Source organism: Phyllostomus hastatus, unplaced genomic scaffold (assembly GCF_019186645.2).
Source record: "Phyllostomus hastatus isolate PE091 unplaced genomic scaffold, TTU_PhHast_1.1 phas_contig_34, whole genome shotgun sequence".
NCBI classification, from domain to species: Eukaryota; Metazoa; Chordata; class Mammalia; order Chiroptera; family Phyllostomidae; genus Phyllostomus; species Phyllostomus hastatus.
In genome coordinates, this window is record NW_025333857.1 from 4,044,642 (window position 1) to 4,068,058 (window position 23,417).

At 38.3% G+C, this 23,417-nt stretch overlaps 1 protein-coding gene, 1 non-coding gene and 1 pseudogene across 2 annotated transcripts in view; 2 read left to right on the forward strand and 1 right to left on the reverse strand.

Moving 5' to 3' along the window:
* LINGO2 (leucine rich repeat and Ig domain containing 2) overlaps positions 1-23,417 on the forward strand; it is a 329,669-nt gene that overhangs the window by 130,058 nt on the left and 176,194 nt on the right. The window lies entirely within an intron of this gene.
* Positions 8,557-12,232, reverse strand: LOC123819838 (annotated as a pseudogene).
* LOC123820341 lies at positions 9,500-9,606 on the forward strand. Its single transcript, XR_006785957.1, has one exon. It is a non-coding gene; the product is annotated as a U6 spliceosomal RNA (small nuclear RNA).

Genomic DNA, 23,417 nt, shown 5'->3' on the forward strand with positions numbered 1-23,417 from the left:
TTGATTGTCATATATTTGGCAGCTTACAAACAATGAGGGCTGTGAACTCTTGTTGTGAATTGTGCCATACAAGGGGTTGAGTGGGGACAGAACTTTCTCTTGAGATTTGATTTAAAAATAAAAATGAAATGTTATTAAATCATTTTTGACAGTGCCATACAACTTTGTCCCTTCCCATCTGTCTGCTCAACAAAGATATGGAGATCAGAGCTAACCTCAGTGCAGAACAAGTCAGTCAAACAGCCTCAGGCCTAATGTGGGGGTGAGAAAGAGCCTTTATTAGAAAGAACTTTGATAAGCAATTTTGGTATTAGCATGGGAAGAAGAAAGTAGTTTTTGCCACACTTGCAGAAGCTATTCATGGAAAAAATGGGAGAAGGAAGAAATTTTTAAAGATAAAATTATATAAAAAATTTAAAGAATGCATAAGACTGGAGGCTTCAAGATTCCGTGTTGGAAGTTTACATGTTATGAGGAGTGGTGGATTTGTGGGAAAAGAGGAGGGAAAAAAATAACACATGGTTGCTCAAATATGGAACAAAAGTTTTTCCAAGTGTTCACAATAGGTCAGAAGCACATCTCAGAATAGAATTAGAATACAGACATCAAGTCCTAACTAATTATAAATCAAATTTCATTCTTTTTTTTAAAAAAAAACATGATAATGTGGTAATCTTGGAAAAAGCAATTTGATGTTCTTAGAAAATATTATGTAAACATATTATTTTGTAGGCTACTTCATAATCTGCAGCATTAGAGAATTGCTTAATATTCCCAGAGAATCCATAGTACCCCATAGTGTAGGCCAAGGGTGTCAAACTTGTTTTCACTGGGGGATGCATCAACCTCACTGTTGCCTTCAAAAGGCCAAATGTAGTTTTAGGACTGTATAAATGTAACTACTCTTTAACAGTTAAGTGAGAGATCAGTGCTGTCGCTGGGTAGAAACAAGGTGCCAAGCTGGATAAAACAAGGTGGAGGGCCAGATTTGGCCTGCAGGCCTTTTTTTTGCCACCTGTGGAGTAGGCTATAAATGATGTGCTATTTTAAAAACTCTCTATGGTTATCACTGCATCCTCTCTCTCTCTCTCATCTTCTTCCCCAGCAACTCCCAATATCCTCTAATAATTATTGGGGGTTTCTCATATCCCTTCCTCTTGAAATCAGATAAGAGCAGAGCATTTTTTTCTATGACCTAATAGTCCTAGTTCAGAGAAGATTGCAAAGATACAATGAAGGAGGAAAGAAGGTGGTATGCCATGATGTTTGGATGGTCTCCTTCATGGCCTGATAATTTCCGACACTTGTTTCTCTCTCTCTTCTTCACTATGTTCATTTCTTTCAGAGGGCTGAATAGCTGGGTATTGAAATCTCACCTTTCAAAGATCTCTAATGCATAATATTCTGCCCACTGGGCTAAGTTAGTTATGAGTCTATCAGTTTTTTTAACTTTGGTTCAACTCAATCCCACAGTGATATTTCTTTTTTACCTTCTTGTTCTACTTCCTCAGTCCCCAAATGCTTGATCATATACTGTCTTGCATAAGCTTCAATTTGTCTTTGTTATTCATGTTTGTCAAACCAGACTAGAAACTCTTCCTCATAGACAAGAGTCTTAACTTTTGATGTTGTTGTTGTTTGATATTACTACCTGCCTTTACTCAGCCCCCAGCCCCAGCACTTAGCAGGAGCTTCACCTTCAAGTCAGTATGCTTTAGGCCACTGTTGGGGAACTGAACTGAATGTACCTAGCAGATAAAGTATACCACTTACTGTTCTGATTCCCCCAGAGCTGAAATTGACTCTTTGAAAAGCTTACATAGTGAAATCCTTAATCTTGAAATTATGGATGTTGTTATATGAATTCCTGGAACCATAACAATCTCAATAGTGCTTTTTAAAACTCCTTATTCTCAGACTCTGGCTCTGTGAGATTGTTTCAGTGGGTTGGTATGGATCCCAGGAATCTGTATCTTTAACACACATCCCAGGGTTTGTAGCCAAGCTGGAGAAACACTGTACTATGTAAAATAAGCCTACGTCTAGGAAGTCCTGAAAAAAATATTTTTTCATTCATGATTATTTATGACATTCACAACCAAACTAAAAGGAAATAGTAGATATTTCTATACTACAAGACCCTTTATGAAATTATTAAAGGACTTTTAAAATCAATGAATTTTCAGAGGGTTTTAAGCTAATTTTATCTCTTTTTATCCATCCATCTACCTTTCTCTATCCATTTATTTGTCTGCCTACCTACTCAGTTTTTTATTTATTGGCATCCTATGTATCCACTATTAATTTTGTTAATTTAAGGAAATCTTAAATTATGCATATGCTATAGCAAGAAGTCACAACCAAAATTATCATAAGAGTGAACTTGACTCAAAGGTTTTAAGTATTATCTCTTATTTCACTGAGTTTTTTTCTCCTTTGAATTGAAATATGTCTTGGGTATCTGAGTTCTTTGTTGCCCCTCTTATGAGTAACTTGAGTAATCTAATAGACAGATTTTGTGATTAGAAGTATTTACCTGCTCTTTACTCTAAGGCTTCATTTTCATCAAAATCTTTTTATTTGTATGCATTAGTTCTATACTAAACATCTCTTTCTCTGGATGTTTATCTTTCACAGGTAAAACTAACCTGAAAACCTTCTGAGTCACTACTAAGTCTATGTTGCAAATAATAAATAGTTTGATTCGCTAGTTCATCTTTCTATTTCCTTAACGGACTTAAGCCTGTTTACTCATTTACCTTCTCTTTTCAATTTATTTTACTGCTGTGATCTTCTGTTACTTGAAACTAAAGAGGTGTTTTATTAGACTTCCATACCAACGGGATTATCAACTTCAAGGTGTGAAATATCTGGAACTGATCAAATTGAAATCTACCTGAATAGATTTTCAGTAATAAAACTCCATATAAACTAGATAAAATGTTATTAATTCATAATGAAAATTAAGACTGCCAACTGAACTACAATGCTTAGATCATCTGTTTGGCACATCCACTTTGTTTAGGAAAATGAGAATGAAAAGGCAAAGTAGACACTTACTTGATGAGCAGGGAACTAGATAAATGGAATTATTGGTGATCTAAAGGGCCACTGTCCTTATCCTAGCTCATGCAATTATCAATTCTTTGAGATATTGCTGCCAATCAAATCAAAATCCTCAGGACAGAAAGAGAATCATCACAGAATTCTCTTCTTAACTTAATTATAGCCATTCATTAATAAATTAAGAGTCCCTTCACTTTGTTTCATTGGCTTGATATTTCTGCAGATATATAAACAGTATTGATAAGGTGTTTGCTTTCTTTGACATTAACCATCTTATCCTACCTTTGTTTTCTGATCCAGACCCTTTTCTATATACATGAAACATACTATGTTACCTAACCCTGAACAATAGCACTGTGAGGCCTTTTGAGAAAAATGAGGTCAGAAATGTTAAGCTATTCACCCAAAGCCCCTATGTAATACAGGCTTCCTCCGCTACGTGAGTGTTCTAGATCCCATCCTTATCAATGTACCAGCTGGTGGTGGTGTTGTGAGAGGCTGCATTCTACTTCAATGAATTTTTTTGAAGACTTTCAGTGTGTTTATCCATTACATGATAGGTAACTTACAAGCACACCTGCTCACACCGTGCTGAGTGTTCAGCAGTTTCTGACCAAAAACAGCATGACCCCTGTGCCCCACCCTCCCTATTCACTGGATCTCACCTGGAGCAATATTTTTTGTTGTTTACCTGGATGAAAGAAGTCCTCAGAGGAAAACATTTTGCCAATGTGGAAGAGGTGAAACAAACAAACAAACAAACAAAAACAGCAGAAGCACTAAAAGGCATCAAAATCAACGAGCTCAAAAACTGCTTTTGAGCTGTGGAAAAAACATCTTGATAGCTGTAGTGCATCAAAGTGAGAATACTTTGAAGGTGACTGAAATTTAAACAGGTACAAATAAATACACAATTCTTTATAAATAAATTCCAGGGTTTTTTGTGTCCCTCCTCATATATGTTAATACAGTATGGTATATAACTTTAATCACCAAAGAGGAAGAAAGTAAACTTGAATCAGTTTCAGAGAAAACATCTGGTCTTGTGAAGTGTGCAGGAAAATAGAAAGTTGGATAACAAAGGCAGTTTCTATTAGTAACCCGTCCATATATTTCTTCTTGGTTTCATGGCAACCTGGAAATATGCTGAAGTATATCTATTTTTTCCTTAGAATTTTCCAGCAAGAGTACTACTTGGTTAACAATTCTAGCTCAGGATTGTACTTGAAAATGAAATACAATTATATGCATAGACTGACATGAGGAGATTGGAAAGCATTTCATTCTGCAATCAAGTCTATAGAAGTTAGTAATATAAATCAATACAAAATGACTCTCGGGTTATTTAAGTATTACATAATGCAGTATTAAGATTTTAGAGTGGACATTTATTTTTTGTAGGTTTTCCCAAGCATTGCAGAACACTGAACATCCCTAGCTCCTGGTTACTATTAAATGCATCCTCCAGACTTGTGACAACCCATGTCCCTGTGCCACATTTGCAAAAACCTGTGGGTAGGCAATTCTGCACCCAGCTGACAACCACTGAAAGGAGGCAGAAGCATACTTAGTAAAGGGAACATTTCTAATAATTCAAAAGTGATAAGCCAGGCCCACAGTTTCAGAAATATTAGTAAATGCTTTTTCTGTTTTCCAACTCCAGCTAATATCATAAGAAATAAGTTACCCACTCTCTAATCAGCTAACAAGAACTTCCTTTTCACATTCATGTTGAGTAGCCAAGGAAATTTTTTTTTTACACTAGGATACTAAATCAAATGTTAATTTCCATTACTGAATTTTGGACTCAAGATTTTATGTTTCCAATATGAGCTCTAACTTGATATTATTGATGATTGATGGTTATATTAATTATATTATGGGATAAGTAAACTAGCAAAGAACACTTTTCAATTACTTGAGAAAATAATCGTGATTTTTTAAAAAAGATTTTATTTATTTATTTTTAGAGAGGGAAGGGAGGGAGATAGAGAGAGAGAGAAATATCAATGTGCGGTTGCTGGGAGTCATGGCCTGCAACCCAGGCACGCACCCTACCTGGGAATCAAACCTGTGACACTTTGGTTCGCAGCCCATGCTCAATCCACTGAGCTACGCCAGGCAGGTTTAATCTTGATTTTTTTTTGCAATGTGCCAAACCCTGGATAAAGCATTATAGACACATAAATGAGTAAGAACTATTCTTTTTTTGTGGAGCTTAAAACATAGTATGGAGGGTAGAATATTAACCCAATAATAACAAAATAGTTTGCTAAATAATATAGAAAATGTGTGTATAAAATGTTATGGGAAAATTCAAGGAGCAGTGATAACTCTGCGGAGTTAAAGAGAATTTCCAAGATATTTAAGTTTGGACTTGATGTATGAGAAGTTTGCCAGATGGAAAATGGCTTTCTGTGAGAGAGAACTTGATGGGAAAATGCACAGAGGTAGTAATAGAAGTAGTTTCATGGATGGAATAGAAAGAGATGACAAGAAATGAGACTTAAATGATGAGTGTGCATTTAAACAAATAAATGATAGGAAAAATGGCTTTGGTAAATATGAAGCCTGCTGAGGAATTTTAAGTTATAGTGACTTAATTAGTTTTTCAAGGGACTTAATTAGTTTTCAAACTTTGTATCGCTCTATCATACACATTAATCATATCTGGTTCACTCAGTAAATACCTCTGAGTTTCTGTTACAGACTAAGCTTTTTATTTTCTTGGAAATTTGTGAAAAGTGTTTCTGGTTGCCTGTGGTCAGATTGTTCTGGCCCCCTTAGGCTCAATGCCTATGGAGGATATTAAGGAGCTTTTCACACTATCACAAAGTTTTATTTCCCTCTGTCTTATGATATCTGCTAGTTTTTTAAGCCCAACTTTTTAGATCTTTAATATTTAGATATTCTTAAATGAAACATTTAGATTCTGTTTTGAGGAACTCAGGTTACCTACTATAATTGTATACATCTACACGCACACCATTTTTATGTGAAAACAATTTTTACTTCAAAGACATTTCAAGAAATTTAAGAGAAGTGCTGTAAAGTCAGTTGAATGGTATGGGATACTTTCAATTCCTAGTCACATGACTACCTTTATTCAGCTGCATTAATAAATAAGTTGAATGGTCCTTTGGATAACTCAGAATAATCTAATTTTACCTTTTTCCCTGCAAATGGAAACATAGATATCTGTAAGCGTATATTTTCATTTTCCCCTATTTTTAAAATTTTGTGATACTTTGAGATGTGTATGTTGGAAATTGAGAAAGGTATTTTACAAACAATTTCTGTAAACCTTTCTGGCAATAAAATTTATATTTTAAAATTAAATCTCATGGTAGGAAAATAAATAAATTCAATGACGAGCCAAATAAAGAATCTAAGTTTTTCTATTGTTAACCATAGGAAATACTTTACTTTCTGCACTTTAGTTTATATCTACATTTCTCTTAACAGTTTTTTTTATTTATTTTTCCCATGTATTTCTGTTGGGGACCACCCTGCCTGGTATCAGAAGCTGTAACCCCCGCCAAGGCTAAGCCTGAGGGAACGACCTTGGACCATAAGCCAGCAAGGAGACAAAAGCTTATCTCCCTGGCAGGAGCACTGCTTCTGCTGCTTCATTCATAACTGAACCCCAATGCTTGGTCGGTTAGCCAATGACGGGTAAGATTCCCCAAGAGGGGAATGATCTAAGACAGGCACGATCACGTGGGAGGCCCCCAAGAAAGGACTTTGAGGGCTATAGCAAAAGGGGGTGATGGACCCTCGCTCCTCAGCTATGATATAGCCTGAATCCTCATTGTCTGGGAGAAAATCTCCTTATCGCTTGGCTGCCTTACTTCCCTTGCTCCCCCTAAGCCTGAAACAATGACAGGGTGGTGCAGCTCTGTGCTGCGAAGGGCGGGTGATGAGGCCTAAGAAAGAATATGTAAGATTTTGTGAAACCTGCTTTATTTAGAATGCTCTCAGTTGAATGATAAGGGTCCAAGGAAGAAGTAAGTTTGTTCTTTAAAGTTTTACAGCTCTTTGACCCTGACTCAAAATAGCCCCTCAGACTTCCTTGTTATCTATTGTTTGATCCTTGCTTCCCAGCAATGAGTAATGAGCTTTACTTGAATTCTTATTCAAATGAAACCAATAAAAAGCCTCTCCAAGGGAGAACAGGGCACTGTCCCCACCAGAGAGAGTGGCCATTTCCTTTCTACTTCCCCACAGGACTTGGTTGTCTCTGTATATGTTTTTCTCACGTGTTGATGAGCCATCCGCAGCATTCCATGGTCACTGCTGACAGGTGATCAAGATATATTTCCTTCCTTCCTTAGTTTTTTTTTTAAATTTATTTTTAAAGAGAGAGAAAGGAAGGAGAAACAAAGGGAGAGAAACATATATTGGTTGCCCTCTGCATGCCCCCAAATGTGCAACCCCGGCATGTGCCCTTACTGGGAACGGAACCAGTGATCTCTTGGTTCACAAGCCAGGGCTCACTCCACTGAGCCACACCAGGCAGGGTGTTCATCAGTTTTGAATTCTGCATTTGTGCCCTAGTGAATATCTAGTAATGTAGCTGATATACCAGGCTAGTGTCATAATTGGATGAATAGCAAAAGTGAATACCTTTTAAAAAAAGATAGGTTTGACTCATATAACTTGAGTTAAGGAGACCTTATTCCAAATGCTTATGGACATACACATCGTGTGTGTATTTGTGTACGTGTGTGTGTATATATATATATGGTGTATAATTCCACTTCCTATGATAGCAACTATGCTGCACACAACCAAAAATGCACTAACCACTTCTCCAGGGGAGGAAGTAAAGTCCTTGAATTATTTTTTTTTACTCTTTGATATTTCATAACTTAAATACTATGATGTAAAATTAAGAATATTTAAACAGTATGACATGCATATTATGTTACATGATAAAGAAATAAGAGAAAGAAGAAAGCATTATATACACACACTCACGAAATAAGGGAGAAAAAGTCATGGCAGTTACAGTTCTTGATTGTTAACATAGTTGGTATTTATAAATATCTCCTTCTACTGTTCATTCGGTAGCCCCTTTTGCCTTCAGCAAGCACCTCAGCGGGTCATTGTTCTTTACCTTGGTGAAATGACTCACTACTTCATTCCTGAGGGCCATTCATAGTCCTGCCTGGACTGGGTTGTTATAATTTTCCATTGGCATTAATTATAGGGGATAGTTATACTGGGAGATTGGGAGATGACCTAACAGATCTCCTATATTCCAGACATACTCTTCTCTACCTCGATTGTAGAGTGGTAGACCAACATCCCATTGGGAATCAGGATGAATCATTCTAGCCACCACAATAACTCTCTTCTTTTCCTATGAAGAGGCAAGAGTCCCAGCTGGCCAGGTAGTAGCCTTATCGGCCTGTTCTATGAAATCAGTGTATCTCCTACTGAAAGTATTCTTCCTTTTGGAACTAAGACTTCTAGGCCAGCAGGGCATCAAGTCACAGGAACAGGAGATAAAAATCTTTCTAGTGAGCCACTGGAGGTAAGAGGGAGTGGTGTCATGTCCATTTCTACTCCTGGATTCCTGACTTTATGAGTTCTGCCTGTGGGAGAAACATTACCATATATTGGACACTGATTCAAAGCATATACAGCCTTCTAAAGAACCTTCCTCAACTCCTGCAAGATACTGCCAACTAGCTGGCATTACTATTACAGAGTTTTCAACAGACAATTCTACCATTCTTTCAAGCTACCTGCTTTCAGGATGGTGAGGAACATGGTAAGACCAGTGAATTCCATGAGAACAGGCTCATTGCCACACTTCTTTTGCTGTGAACTGAGTTACTTGACCAGGAGCAATACTGTGTAAAATATTATGATGGTGAATAAGGCATTTGCTAAGTCCACAGATAGTAGTTTTAGCAGAAGCATAGCACATGGAAAAGACAAATTTATGTCTGGAGTATCTGTTTCAGAGACAACAAAACACTGCCTCTTCCATGATGGAAGTCATAATTTACCTGCCACTAGGTAGCTGGAAAATTAACCCAGGGAATGGTGCCATACTGGGAATTTAGTGTTGGTCTCTGCTGCTGTTAGATTGAGCACTCATTGGTGGCTGTAGCCAAGTTAGCCTTGGCTAACGGAAGTCCATGTTGCTAAGCCGGTATAAACTCCATCCTGCCTCATGGCCACTTTGTCCATGGGCCCATTGTGAGATGAGAGGAATGGCTAGGAAAAGAGGCTGATTGGTATCCACAGAACAGGTCCTCCTATCCTTCTTGATTATAGTATTATCCTGTATCTATAGGGGTTATGTTCTAAGACTCCCAGTGGATGCCTGAAACTGTGGGTTGTACCAAATCTTATGTATACTATGCTTTTTTCTATACATACATACCTATGATAAAGTTTAATTTATAAATTAGGCACAGTGCTTGCTTCAGCAGCACATATTCTAAAATTGGAATGATACAGAGAAGATTAGCATGGCCCATGCACAAGGATGACATGCAAATTTGTGAAGTGTTCTATATAAATTAGGCACAGTAAGAGATAAATAATAATAACTAATAATAAAACAGTATATTGTAATAAAAGTTAAGTGAGGGTGGTTTCTTTTTCTCTCAGCAAATTAGCACAATTTTTTTCTCTTCTTTATAATTTAATGGATAAAAGATTTGTTCTTATTGTAGATCTTAGAAACATCAACATTTTTTTCTTATTAAGTCTAGAACTTTCAACTATTTACTTGAAGAATGCATTTTATAGCCTCTCTTTTGCATATCTAAATTACCAATATTACTATTCTTGCATTTTAGGTCCATTTTTAAGAAAAATAAGGGTTTTCTGAACACAAGTACTGCAATCCAATGACAGTAGGTCTGATGATAGAGACAGCTAGTGAGTGATTAGTGGGTCGGTGGTATATGCTGAGTAGGAATGTTGAACAAAAAAATGATTCATGTCCTGGGTGAGATAGACTGACACAGCACAAGATTTCATTACACTACTAATAAAGACAGACCATTCAAAATTTATGAATTGTTGATTTCTGGAAATTTCCGCTTAATAATTTTAGACATGGTTGACCATGAGCAGATGAAACTATGAAAGCAAAATCCACAGATAAGGAGGGACTACTGTATTGAAATCCTCCTCTGCTGAAGTTACACTTTGGTGAGCATTCACATGGGACACAGATATCTTCCTGTTTACTGCCCATTCAGAGAGACCTATCCACATATCTTTCCCCAAAATTTACTCATCATCAAATTTCCAACCATGTACCTTTCCAGCCCCTGATCATCTAGCCAAACCATCAGCCATAACCTGTGAATTGGTATTACACATTTTGACATTTCTCCTTCTGAGCAAAGTGAACAACCAGGGTTCAAAGTTCTACCCACTGGAAAAATTACCACTGTTCTTCAGGAATGTTCCAGAAAGGGACTATAGTGCCACAACTGCCTACATTTAGGTGGTGTCTTCATAGTTTGCAAAACTATCTGTAAACTAGGCCCAAGCCTTCTCTTTCCCTATCAGGTGAGCTTAGAGAGCTTGGCATGAGGCCATAGGGGCAGGAGAGAGAAGGTAGAATATCAGGAATGGGAACCATGGGCATTTGGGTACTACTTCTTCATGTAACTTGTGCTTTCAGAACCTTTTGGACTTGACTGTGTATATACCAAATCCCATTTGCTGATGGAGTGTTGCTCTATTCACCTAACTTTATGGTTGGTGGGTCAGATGACAACCAGTTCATGATTGCTTAAGTTTCATGGTAACTTGGTGGTAGTGGTTAAGGTTCAATTTCTATTAAGGCCCAGTAGCAGACCAAGAGTTGTGTCTCAAAAGGAGAGTGGTTGTCCACAAAGAATGGCAGGACTTTGATACAAAATTCTAAGGGCATGAACTTTGATTCACATATAGGAGCCTGTCAAAGTCTCTAAATAGCACTACCATCTGCTACTGACACTTTATGCACCATTGGATCTGCTGGATCAGATGGCTCAAGTGGCAGAACAGCATACCCAGAAACCTGGACCTGTTGTAGAGTCTCTTCTTGTTCTAGGTCCCAGTTAATACTAGCAGCTTTTCGGGTCACTTGGTAAATAGGCTAGAGAAATGCATGTATCAAATGAGGATATATTGCTTCTAAAATTCAAAGAGGCCTACCAGACACTGTGCCTCTTTTTTTTTTTTTTGCTTGGTTGTGGGAGGGGCCAGATGCAACAACCTATCCTGCTTAGGAGAGATACCTTAATATTCCTCATGCCACTGGATCCCTAGAATTTTAATTGATATAGAAGTCCCCTGAATTTTTATCACCTTTATTACCACCTTCTAAACACAAATATCTTGCCAATAAATCTTGAGTAGTCATTACTCCGTGCTCCATGTAATGATCCATTACAGATATCTTATGGAAGGTATCCCTGTGAACTAAATTATGACATAGGTTTGGAGCATTGCTATATCACTTAAGATAGTATAATTGCATTGCTGGTCTTGCCAACTGAAACCAAAAGACTTCTGGTGGGCCTTATTGATAAGTATGGAAAGAAAATCTTTTATCAGATCAATAGCTATGTACTAGATATCAAGGGATGTGTTAATTTGCCCAAACAAAGGAACCACCTCTGGTATAGCAGAGCTGCAGTTGAAGTCACCAGGTGGTTAAGTTCATGATAATCTAGTGTCATTCTCCAAGATCTACCTGTCTTATGTAGAAACCAAATAGAAGGTTTGAATAGGATGTAGTTGGACTCCCCACACCTGCATCCTTCAAGTCCTTGATGGTAGCACTAATCTCTGAAATCCTTCTAGAAATATAGTATTACTTTTGTTTTAATATTGTCTTAGACAGAGGTAATTCTAGTGGTATCTACTTGGTCTTTCCTACCATAATAGGCCTCACTCCATAGGCCAGGGAACCAATATGGGGATTTTGCCTGCTTCTAAATATGTATAGTCCAGTTATACATTTCAGAATTGGAGAAATAACCACAGAATGGGTTTGAGGACTCACTGGGCCCACTGAGAGAAGGACCTAAGCTAAAATTCTATTGATCACCGATCCTCCATAAGCCCCTACTCTGACAGGTGGACCCCAGTGATGTTGTGGGTCTCCTGGAATTAATGTCAGTTCAGAGCTAGTGTCCAGTCATCCCCTAAAGGTCCAATTATCTCCTTTTCCTCAGTGCACAGTGATCTTGGCAAAGGCTGCAGGTACATTTGAGGAAGGCTGGAAGAAAGATTGACAATATTATTTTCGGCAGTGTACTGAGGTCCTTTCTGAAGGGGACCTTCCCTCCCCTTCATTGAAAGACTCTTGGGTCTCCAAATTGGCTCAATTCTGGGAATTGATTGAGGGGCTATGATTTACTTTTTATAATTCAGATTAGACTTTTATTTACTTAATCTAGAATATTTCTGCTTATACAAATCAAGTGAGGATTTAGTAAGCTTCTTATCTATTTCACTCCTACGCCTGGATTAGTGCTCTGACTTTGCTGTCTGTTACAGTACCTATGTCCACTTTGCTTCAGGCAGTTGAGTGCTATCACTTGGCTCCTGCCATCCCAAGATTCAATTACAACTGTTGCATTTAAATTTCCCAATTCAGTGCTTTAGTTTCCACTGGTCTAGGTAGAATAATGATCCCTGAGCTCTTTAAAAATACCAGGGCTCTGCTCACAGATTTGTTATCTTGTAGCAGTGGCAAGAGAGGTAAAGTCTACCAAACCCTTCCAGTGCAGATGATGTGGTTTTACATACAAATCCACTCTAACATTCTAATCTCCATAAGCCCTTGAATCCTTTCCTCTACCAAGGTAGGTCTGGCAGTTCTAATTTATTCACTGTGGGTCACCTTTTGGTTCATGTTACAGACTATCAACCACATTGTTGGAACCCTTCCTAACTCCCTGAGCTGCAACATTAAATGTAGAATCTCTGCTTAATGAATATGTTACTGGGTAGACCAGAGTCAAAGGGCTCTCTTCTTTGTTCTTGTCTTGCTCACAAGAGAAAAATTCAAGCAAGAGACATGTATAGTGGAAAAGAGATCGCAAGTTTATTTATGAAATATATAGAGTAAATAAGGTATTAGTAAATTTGTTAGTACGTTTGTTCTATATACTTTAGCACCTGGCTGCAAGTGGGCACTCAGCTAATCTTAGTGTCCGACTACTGGGGTTCAAGGTTTATACACTTTAGTCAGTTTCTAGGTTCCACATCCTCCTCTCCCTTTCAGACCTTGTGACAGTTACAAAGGCTTTCTTTCACAGCTAGTGAAGATGACATACATAGAATTTCAAGGGCTCCCCTCCTCCTGCACTGTGATATTTTTGCTCATGATGTTTGTGATGCCTGGTAATCTTAACGGACCAGGCTCAGAACTGCTGGGTTAATAGGTAAGACACGCTTCCTTTTGGTTTCTATCTTCATCTTAAGTGCTTTATTAGATTGTAATGGTGGGGGCCCTGCTTTATTTCCTCTCTGGCCACTCATTCCTAGCTACTACTTAAGAAATCCATATTAATTAATTCATCCAGATTCAACTTTATATTCCTTTCACCATTATTTTACAACTTTAATATCATTACACATGTACTCCAGATTTCTCTCCATAAATTTGAAATAGAAAGAATTCATTTGGAGTATAGAGCACCTCCTCATGGGCCACACTTTGTACCTCATCTTTAGGACTTGAATTTAGTTATAGGTCAAGAAGCAAAAATAGCTGGTGAATGTGGATCCTGAGGGGAATCAGCTTTGTCTTACATGGCAACTGCCTTAGGTGAGGACATGACAATTTCCTCAGGCAATGCAGAGTTAATCCCATTAGGTGGGACTAGAGCAGCTACTACCACTAGGGCTGGGGAGGTCACTTCTGCTGGACATTGGGAGGCTACTGGGGATGGAAGGACCTCTTCCACTGGCTAAGATTCATCATAATGTTAAGGTGAGAAATATTCAAACCTGTAGAAAATTTTGGTAAGGGTTTGAACCAAACTGATAATGAAAGATCTCAAATACTTCTGAGAATAACATTTTACAGTTTCTTTTATTCATTTAAAGTTAAGGAGAGGAGTAAGAAAGATTACACAAAGGTGGGAGAAAGCAAGGCAGAGATTGGATTACAAGATCGTTGAAAGATTGTGTGCTCTCTTGAGGGTTTTTTCAAAGGTATGTTATGCTAGATACACAAGAACAGTGGACAGGGATTACTTAAAAACCTTTTGTTGAAGCAGTTACAGGCCTAGTGTGTGACTACCCACCATGATTTGCCCAGTTCAGAATTTATGGCTTATTACAGCGCTCCTTTTTCATCCACAATAATTTAGGAGCTAAAGGTCTGCAGCTTCATTCCCACTCCAACTTGTAGAATCCCCTTCTTTGCCAATCTGTGTTTCACTTTGATAGTAGACAACACTGAAGATTGGAAGTTGAACTTGCCTTGTAATTTAGCTAGTCACAGAAAGACATTCTGCTTTTGATTTTCAACAAGCTTAGCCCTATGGCTACATGAGATAAGAGTCTTCTTGGGGCACACACAGAAAATTTCAGGTCATTTATGCAAGCTTGAGCTGGAAGACTGAATCCCGGAACTCATTCTTTTCTTTCACCACTTTGTCCAATAACATTATTAGCAACCAGCCGATCTCATTATATTTTTAGTTTTCTAAGGATGTTCAGATGTATTATATACACAATAACTCAGTTTCTGGCTTCTTATAAATGATTGATTAGATGTATCCAATAGAGATATTTTCTATCCTCCTATTTCCAGATCCTGCCATGTACTGTTAGTATTGTCTTTACTATTGAAAATAGTTGTTAACATCTTTAAGTCTAATCAGATTAGAGAGCCAATTCCAGAAACTCCAGAATGAAATGAGAAAACTTATCCTTAACATATTTATCTATGTAAACATAGATAGATATATGTAAAATTAGTGATATAATTACTAGCTTGATCAATCAATGTATGCAAAAAAAAAGTTTGTTATAATATTTTGGTGGTGTCTGTCAGCCTTTAAAAAAGGAAGTACTGGATATAAGTACTGGTACATTAGAACTAGCAGGAATCCTAGAAATATGTTATTTTGTCTTCTTCTAGTCATCAGACTTTATCAGGTGCTGCTATGTGCTAGGTGCTGGACTACACCAGCCTCTGTTTTGGGGGCACCTGCATTTCTGTGAAGGGAGAAAAACATCATCTAAATAAACAGTATAATTAAGAAGATAATAGTGGTTGTGGTAAGGGCTATGAAATAAATTAATAAGATGATGGAAAAGAAGATCACTAGTAAAAACCATAGATGTTGGTAAGGGAATAGATGTTGGTGAGGGGATGGATGTAAGGTCTTCATATGACATTATGTTGAGACTTGGCTGCAGAAGTTCTAGAGAACCATGGTGGAACTTGGAACAGCAATATAAACAAAGGAGTGAGGGAGGAGTAAGACTTGTTATTGGTAACAGAGTGGAACCAACTCCACTGCAAGACAGACCATGGTACATAATTTGAATTTTATTCAAAAACCCTCAGTAGGCATTGGAAGGTTTGAAGGATGGTAGTGACATAATCTGATTTTTTAAAAATTTTCTTTTCTTGTTTTGAATTTCATTTGAGTAGATAATAGGCCCACAGGTTTGTAAATAATAGAAGTTTTGTTGTCTTTTCTCATTTCTGTCCTCTTGATTCCACCTCTTTGTTTTCCATCATTTATATTCTTCCCTTTACTTCATTTATTCTTGCCTTTTTTATTTAGTGATTTTATTTTTTCTTCCTTGGTGATGTATTGTAGGTAGCCTTTCAAGATGTGCAGTTCAAAAGCTCCTCCTTCTTTTCCCCAGATTTAGACTGTTTCCTTCCTGTATAACTCAGACCCTTTGAGTTTGTATGTGTATAGCCAGTTCTTTTTTGGCTCTCAAAGCCCAAGGTATCTGGTAGCTTCTACTGCCAGCTCTGCATGTCCTTGTCCCAATCCCTTCACTAGTGACAATGGCTAAGGGAAATATGCTTTTGGTCCAAGGTGTCAACAAACTCCAGGAGACCTTTCTGAGGGACAAAAGAGAAGTGTGTGTGTGTGTGTGTGTGTGTGTGTGTACACATATCTGAATACACATATATATCATATACATGCATGTATATGTGTGTATATATACACATGTATATTAAATATATATATATATTTTTGTTTGTTTGTTTTTGTTTTTGCAAACCAGAGAGGCACAGCTTTCAGTGCAAACTGATAATGTACAAACTGATAATGTGCAAACTGCTGCTCTGTAGCAGGTGCATCAATGGTTGATGTCATTGCATATGCTCAGTAGCACCACTTCAGTTTCTTTGAGAGCTTGCAAAATAAAGTTGTAAATCAAGCCATGTTGTTAAATGGACATTATGCAGAATGAAATTCCTCTCCTATGCAGAAGTCAGAATTCACACTGCAAAGCTGCTTGGTCACTCTAGCAGAATTAGATAAATTGTTAAAAAGTCCAAATAGTTGGCCACAAAGTTATAAAGTTATGAATTTTTAAGTCCACAAAGGCAATCCTTCAGATGGAGGATGTGCTTTGGTAGCATTGTCTTTGAAATGCCACTGCTATTGAACACCTCACCTTGGCAACTGCTCTATAAAGCTGTTGGAACTCAATCCTGTCGATTAGAGCTCCAGTGTCAAAGTTAATTTTTGCTTTTGAAGTCATTCCTCACACTTAGGGAGTGTATTTCTGTGGTGCTTTTTGAAATCTGCTCTCTCTTGGTTTCCAGGCACTTTTCACTTAGCTGCTTATGCTTCCAGGGAGCTCTGCCAGATTTTAGCAGCATTTGGTAAGGTAACATATTATTTGAAGCTGTAATTTCTCTGTTTCCTAATATTTCTGGAAATTAAAATTGAGCAATTTTTTTCTTTACGTATATTCATTGCTTTGTTCTTCTCATGCTTAGTAGCTTCCAAGAGGAGTGATGAGTTGTTCTTAGGGAAACTATAACCATATGAGAGATCTATAACCATTTTTATACTGATTTTTTTCTCTTTTACTTTTTTTTAAATGATCATTGGAGCTGCTCAGTGAAAAATGGATTGTGGAGTACAAGAGTAGAAATAAGGACAAGAACTTGGAATGACTTCAGTAGTCCAGGCTACAATAATTGTGGCTAAGACTGCAGTATGGCAGTGTAGATGATAAGTAATTTGATTTGAACTGTCCTTCCAAATTAGAGTAGAAAGGACTTGGGAAATTGGTAGTAGTGTTTAAGGGAGAAAAAGTTATCCAGGAAAGTTCCTGTCATTTTAGATTGTGGGGAACAGGGTGGATGGTGGTGCTATTTATCAAGAATTCTTTTTGGACATTTCTTTTTAATATGTTGGATAATAATTTAAGACATCTTAGAAATGTCAAGTCTAAAGTGATGGCTCTGGACTGAAGATTTAAATTTGGATATCAATGAATTGCAGATGGCATTTAAAATAAGAAATTTGATGAAATCATATTTGGAGAAAGTTTAATGAATATAAAGGCCCTAATATCAAACCCTAAAGGACACCAACACTTAAAAATGAGGAAAAGTAGAGGAGCCAGCAAGGAGATCAAGAGGAATGGCACTGAGGTAAATGGAAAACCTCATTTCACTTAAAGGGGGTCTGGATCCTGAGACCCATACCTTCAAGCTGTCCATCACTGCTCTCCAAGCTTGTCTCTGAACACACTGCATTTCAGCTCAATGATCTAACATAATTAACACTTCAAAAACTCACTCTTGGTATGCAGGTTTGCCTGGCAAGTAATTTTTGTAATATCTTAGGTTTAATTTTTAAAATTATCTGTATCTTGTTAACTTGAATTTCATATCTCTATTCCAGACCTTTTCTCAGAGTTCATATATTTCCAGTTGACATTTATACTTGAATGTCTAATAGACTTTTAAATACATATTTTTATTATAAATGTTGAACAGACATTTAATATATAAAATAGGTAATTCTTTCCTAGCTTTTTAAAATATTTTTTTAAATTTAATCCTCACCTGAGAATATATTTTTATTGATATTTGGAGAGAGAAAAGAACAAGAAAAACATCAGTTGGTTGCCTCTCATACACACCCTGACCAGGGATTAAAGCTTACCCCTGATATGTGCCCTAAGAATCAAACCTGCAACATTTTGGTGTATAGGACAACACTCCAACCAACTGACCCATCCAACCAGGGCTATTCTAGTTTTTGGTGACAAACCATAGATGTATTCCCTCCCAAACTTAAATAATAGACTACATCAAAGTTGCCTAGTATATAATACACACTGTTAATATATCTGGTATGTCCTTAATATACATATTGTTTTTTACAACATAATTAAATCTTTCAAATTTTTGTTCTTTTATCTTCTTAATCACTTCAAGGGTTACTTTTGATTAGAACAATCTTAGTGTTCTTGATCAATTTTGTTAAAATAAGATGCCTATTGCTGCCTTCATCTGTATTTTGTAAAACTTAAGTTGCTTATTCTTAGAAAATTTATGCTAAAAAATGTATGGACTGAAAGCCTGACCCATAGCTCACTGAGTTTTCTTCATGAATGTGGAGATCAGCTATTGATGGACAGGAGTGTCTGCTCACATTGATGTGATATCTCAGTTTGAAACAAGTGTATGCCATTGCTATTCACCTAAGTGCCAGTTGAAAGCAAACAGCTCAAGGTCAGCTTTGTTTTACCCTCAAAAATCATACCATCCAAAAGCAGGGCATGAAATTCTATGGGATGTTAATGGCACAAACTATGTCCTACTTCATGGAGCAGCAGGTTTAAACTCAATCTTTTCAGCCCTGGCTGGTGTAGCTCAGTGGATTGAGTGCGGGCTGGGAACCAAAGTGTCCCAGGTTCGATTCCCAGCCAGGGTACATTCCTGGGTTGCAGACCATAACCCCCAGCAACCGCACATTGATGTTTCTCTCTCTCTCTCTCTCTCTCTCTCTCTCTCTCTCTCTCTCTCTGTCTCTCTCTCTCTCTCCCCCTCCCTCCCTTCTCTCTCTAAAAATAAATAAATAAAATCTTAAAAAAAAACTCAATCTTTTCATTGAGTCCATATATGAAAACCAAAACCATTTGTAGTTTTGCCGCATGTGAAAAACCTGGTTTATTAAAATGGTGGGCTTTAGAGGGAAGATGGCGGCTTTACTCTAGGCAACGTTTTTCTCAGCTTCTGTGAAGAGGGGGGAAACTCGCGGATCTGTGGAGAAACAGAGCAAGTGGGCTAGGTTACCGAATCACTTTTGAAAGCAGGACATCAAAAATTATTGCACTCACTGGAAAACCAGATGGTAAGGAGATGGCTACAGGACAAAAGGGGCCCAGGGATCAGTGTGGGGTCTAGGGTGTGCAGACCCCAGGCCCGCCCAGTGCTCCAGGGTCTGCCCCAGGGTCTGCCCCAGGGCTCCCGGGAGAGGGAAGTTGCTGCTCCCTCCCCCAAATACGGGGGTGAGCAACTCCAGGGGAGAACATCTTGCTAAAAGGAACAGATTGGCCAGTTGGACTGGAAAAAATCGCCCAGGGACTATGAACACCCACCCAGAGACCTGGGAGGAGTGAGGGACTCTACCCGACAGGACCAGGGGCAGCCTGGAAGGGCGCCTGCACCCCTAGCCCGGTTGAAGTGCAGATCGGTGGAGAGTACAGAGCCGGGCCGCGGCTCTGCTCGCACCCCATAGGGAGGCCTGAATCTTGTGCCGTGATCCCGGGAAGGACGTGGCGCTTGGTGCGTTCCTACAGTGGTGGCTCAGAGATTTCCAGCCAGCCCGACCGGGGGAGCTGGGAAAGGCACCAACACCCGGTTGGAGTGCAGTTTGGCAGGGAACACGGAGCTGGAAAGGGCTTGGCTCGCACACCATCGGGAAGACTGACTCTCCCGTGCTTTGATCCCACAAGGGTCCCGCGGCTTAGGGCGATCCTAGACCCCGAATCTCAAAAGTTTGGGGGAGGGGCGTGCCCTTTTACGATCCCCAGGGAGGGCACAGTGAATCCCAAAACGTCGCGGGTGCCTCCTGAAATCATAGAGCTGGAAACCTGCAGGACCCCGGAGTCCAGAAGAACATAGAAGTGAGATACAAAGAGCCAGTGTGTTCGGGAGCGCCTAGGCTACCTGACAGACTTGCTGAGATCTGGCTGGGAGAAAGAGAAGCATTTCAAAGGTCCCTCAGCCAGCTGAAGCCAGCAAGATCAGAAAAACTGGTCTGGCCAGTTAGAAACCAACAAGAGGTTTTTTGTGGGTTTTGTTTGTTTGTTTGTTTGTTTGTTTTGGTTTTGTTTGGTTTTGTTTTGTTTTTGTGGCTGATGTTGGTTGATTGATTTTATCTTGTGTTTTATGTGACATTTTATTTTTTAATTCTTATTATTTTTATCTTGCAATCCCTTATGTTTCTCTTCCATTCATCCTAATATTATTCTTTCCACTCCAAACTTATCTCTCCTGCACTACATCTTCTGCTTTTCTTTCCTTTTTTTTTAATCTTGCAAGTTACTGTAAATTTGTATTATCTTTTTCTCACTCTTCCGACATTTTTTATTTTAAAAATATTTTGGTATTCTTTTTCTTTCTGTATAATCTTCTTTGCTTGGCTGGTTATACTGTCATTTGATAGGTTCCCCCTGGTATCTCAGTCACAAGGTGTTGATAAGTTACTATCCTTCATCTGTGTTCCATTAATACACCTCTCAAGGTTCTATACTCTTTATTCTTGTTATCTAGACCTCATCGATTCTGCCACAAGACTGTCACTTTACTATTACTACTAGTAAGACCTAGTCTATACAATCATAAATGCTTCTCAATACCCCTACCTGATCTCAGCCCACTTTGCAATTTTCTGAACTATACTATTGTGGGGGTTGTCTCTATTGTTTTACTCACTACTCTTATATACTAATCTTTAGTCCAACCCTACCTTAGAAGCTGACCTCCCACAGCCTCACAGCTTTCTAGATCCAACTAACAATCCTCTTGTCCCCAATAAGAGTCTTACCTTCTTTCCATCCTTTCTAAAACGTGGATAGTGGGGTGGAGGATCACGGTTAACACTATAAGGAGCCAAAGGATAACCCATCTCTTCTCTACTGGCTGCTAAAGTAAATATCATAGTATACTGTCTTGCTGTCTTAAACCATTTTGCCTTACTCCTCCAACTGATCACAAAAAAGAGTAGGGGGAAGCTGTGAGCACCAGGATACACGAAGGAGATTGCACCACTGAATCTCACAACTATTCTACCACAGAAGTTCACACCATAATTACAGGGAATCAGAACAGATCAAATTAACAAACAAGAAGAAAAAAAGAAGAAACCCATGAACAATGAGAAAACAAAAGAAAACAACCCCCCAATTGAAGGGAAATGAGGAAGCCTCAGGAAAAATGCTAAATGAAATAGAGGCAACTCAACTATCAGATAGTGAGTTCAAAACAATGATTACCAGGAAGTTCAATGAACTCACAATGAGCTTTCAGAAATTAGAAGGGAAACTACATCAATCTCACTGCAAAACTATATAAACATGAAAAAGGAAATAGAAACTCTCAACAAAGGTCAAGAGGAAATGAAGAATACAATTTCTGAACTGAAGAACAGAGTAGAAGGAATGAGCAGCAGGACTGATGAAGCAGAAGATCGGATTAGCGAGCTGGAGGACAAAGTAGAAAACAGCATCCAGAAAGAGCAAGAAAAGGAAAAGAGGCTCACAAAGAATGAAGAGGGATTAAGAGAAATGCAAGACAATATGAAACGTAATAATATCCGTATAATAGGGATACCAGAAGGAGAAGAAGAAAAGCAAGGGATCGAAAACTTAGTTGAACAAGTAATGAAGGAGAACTTCCCTAATTTGATGAGAGAAAAAGTCACACAAATCCAGGAAACACAGAGAGTCCCAATCAAGAGGAACACAAAGAGACCCACCCCAAGGCACATCATAATTAAAATGACAAAATTTCAAGACAAAGAGAGAATCTTAAAGGCAGCAAGGGAGAAAAAGGAAGTAACATACAAGGGAGCCCCAATAAGGCTAACAGCTGACTTCTCAATGGAAACACTTCAAGCCAGAAGAGAATAGCAAGAAATACTCCAGGTAATGAGAACCAGAGGTCTACAACCAAGGCTACTATATCCAGCAAGGCTCTCGATCAAGATAGACGGCCAAATAAGAAGCTTCCCAGACAAAAGAAGTCTAAAAGAATACACCTGGACCAAACCAGCTCTGCAAGAGATTCTAAAAGGACTGCTTTAAGGAAGGGAGGAAAAAAGAGAGAGAGAGAGAGAGAAACACACGTACATAAAAGACAATGAATAAGTACCTATCAATAATAACCTTAAACGTAAATGGATTAAATGCTCCAATCAAAAGACATAGAATAGCTGATTGGATAAGAAAAAATGACCCACATATCTGCTGTCTACAAGAGACCCACCTCAGGATAAAAGACCTACACAGGCTGAAAGTGAAGGGCTGGAAACAAATCTTCCAAGCAAATGGACAGGAAAAAAAAAGCCAGGGGTAGCAATACTCATATCAGACAAAATAGACTTCCAAAAAAGGTCCATAAAGAGAGACCCAGAAGGTCACTTCATAATACTCAAGGGAAGAATCCATCAAGAAGACATAAATATTGTAAATATATATGCACCCAACATAGGAGCACCGAAATACATAAAGAAAATCTTAGAGGACTTCAAGAAAGATATGGACAGCAACACAATTATAGTGGGAGATTTTAACACCCCACTATCAAAAATGGACAGATCTTCTAAACAAAATATCAACAAAGATATTGTGGCATTGAACAATACCCTTGATGAAATGGACTTTACTGATATATACAGAGCCCTCCATCCAAAAGAAGCTAAATATACATTCTTTTCAAATGTACATGGAACATTCTCAAAGATAGACCACATGATAGGACACAAAACAAGCCTCAAGAATTTCAAGAAAATTGAAATCATACCAAGCATTTTCTCAGACCACAAGGGACTGAAGCTGGAAACCAAGCCCCTGAAGGAAAAAAAACAAAAACACTCAAAATCATGGAGATTAAATAGCATGCTATTAAACAATGAATGGGTCAAGAATGATATTAAGGAAGAAATCAAAAGGTTTCTGGAAACAAATGAAGACGAACTCACAACAACCCAAAACTTATGGGACACAGCCAAGACAGTCCTGAGAGGGAAGTTCATAGCGATACGGGCCCACCTAAAAAGGTTAGAAACATTCCAAACAAACAACCTAACCCTACGTCTACAAGAACTCGAGGAACAACAACAAAGACAGCCCAGAGCAAGTAG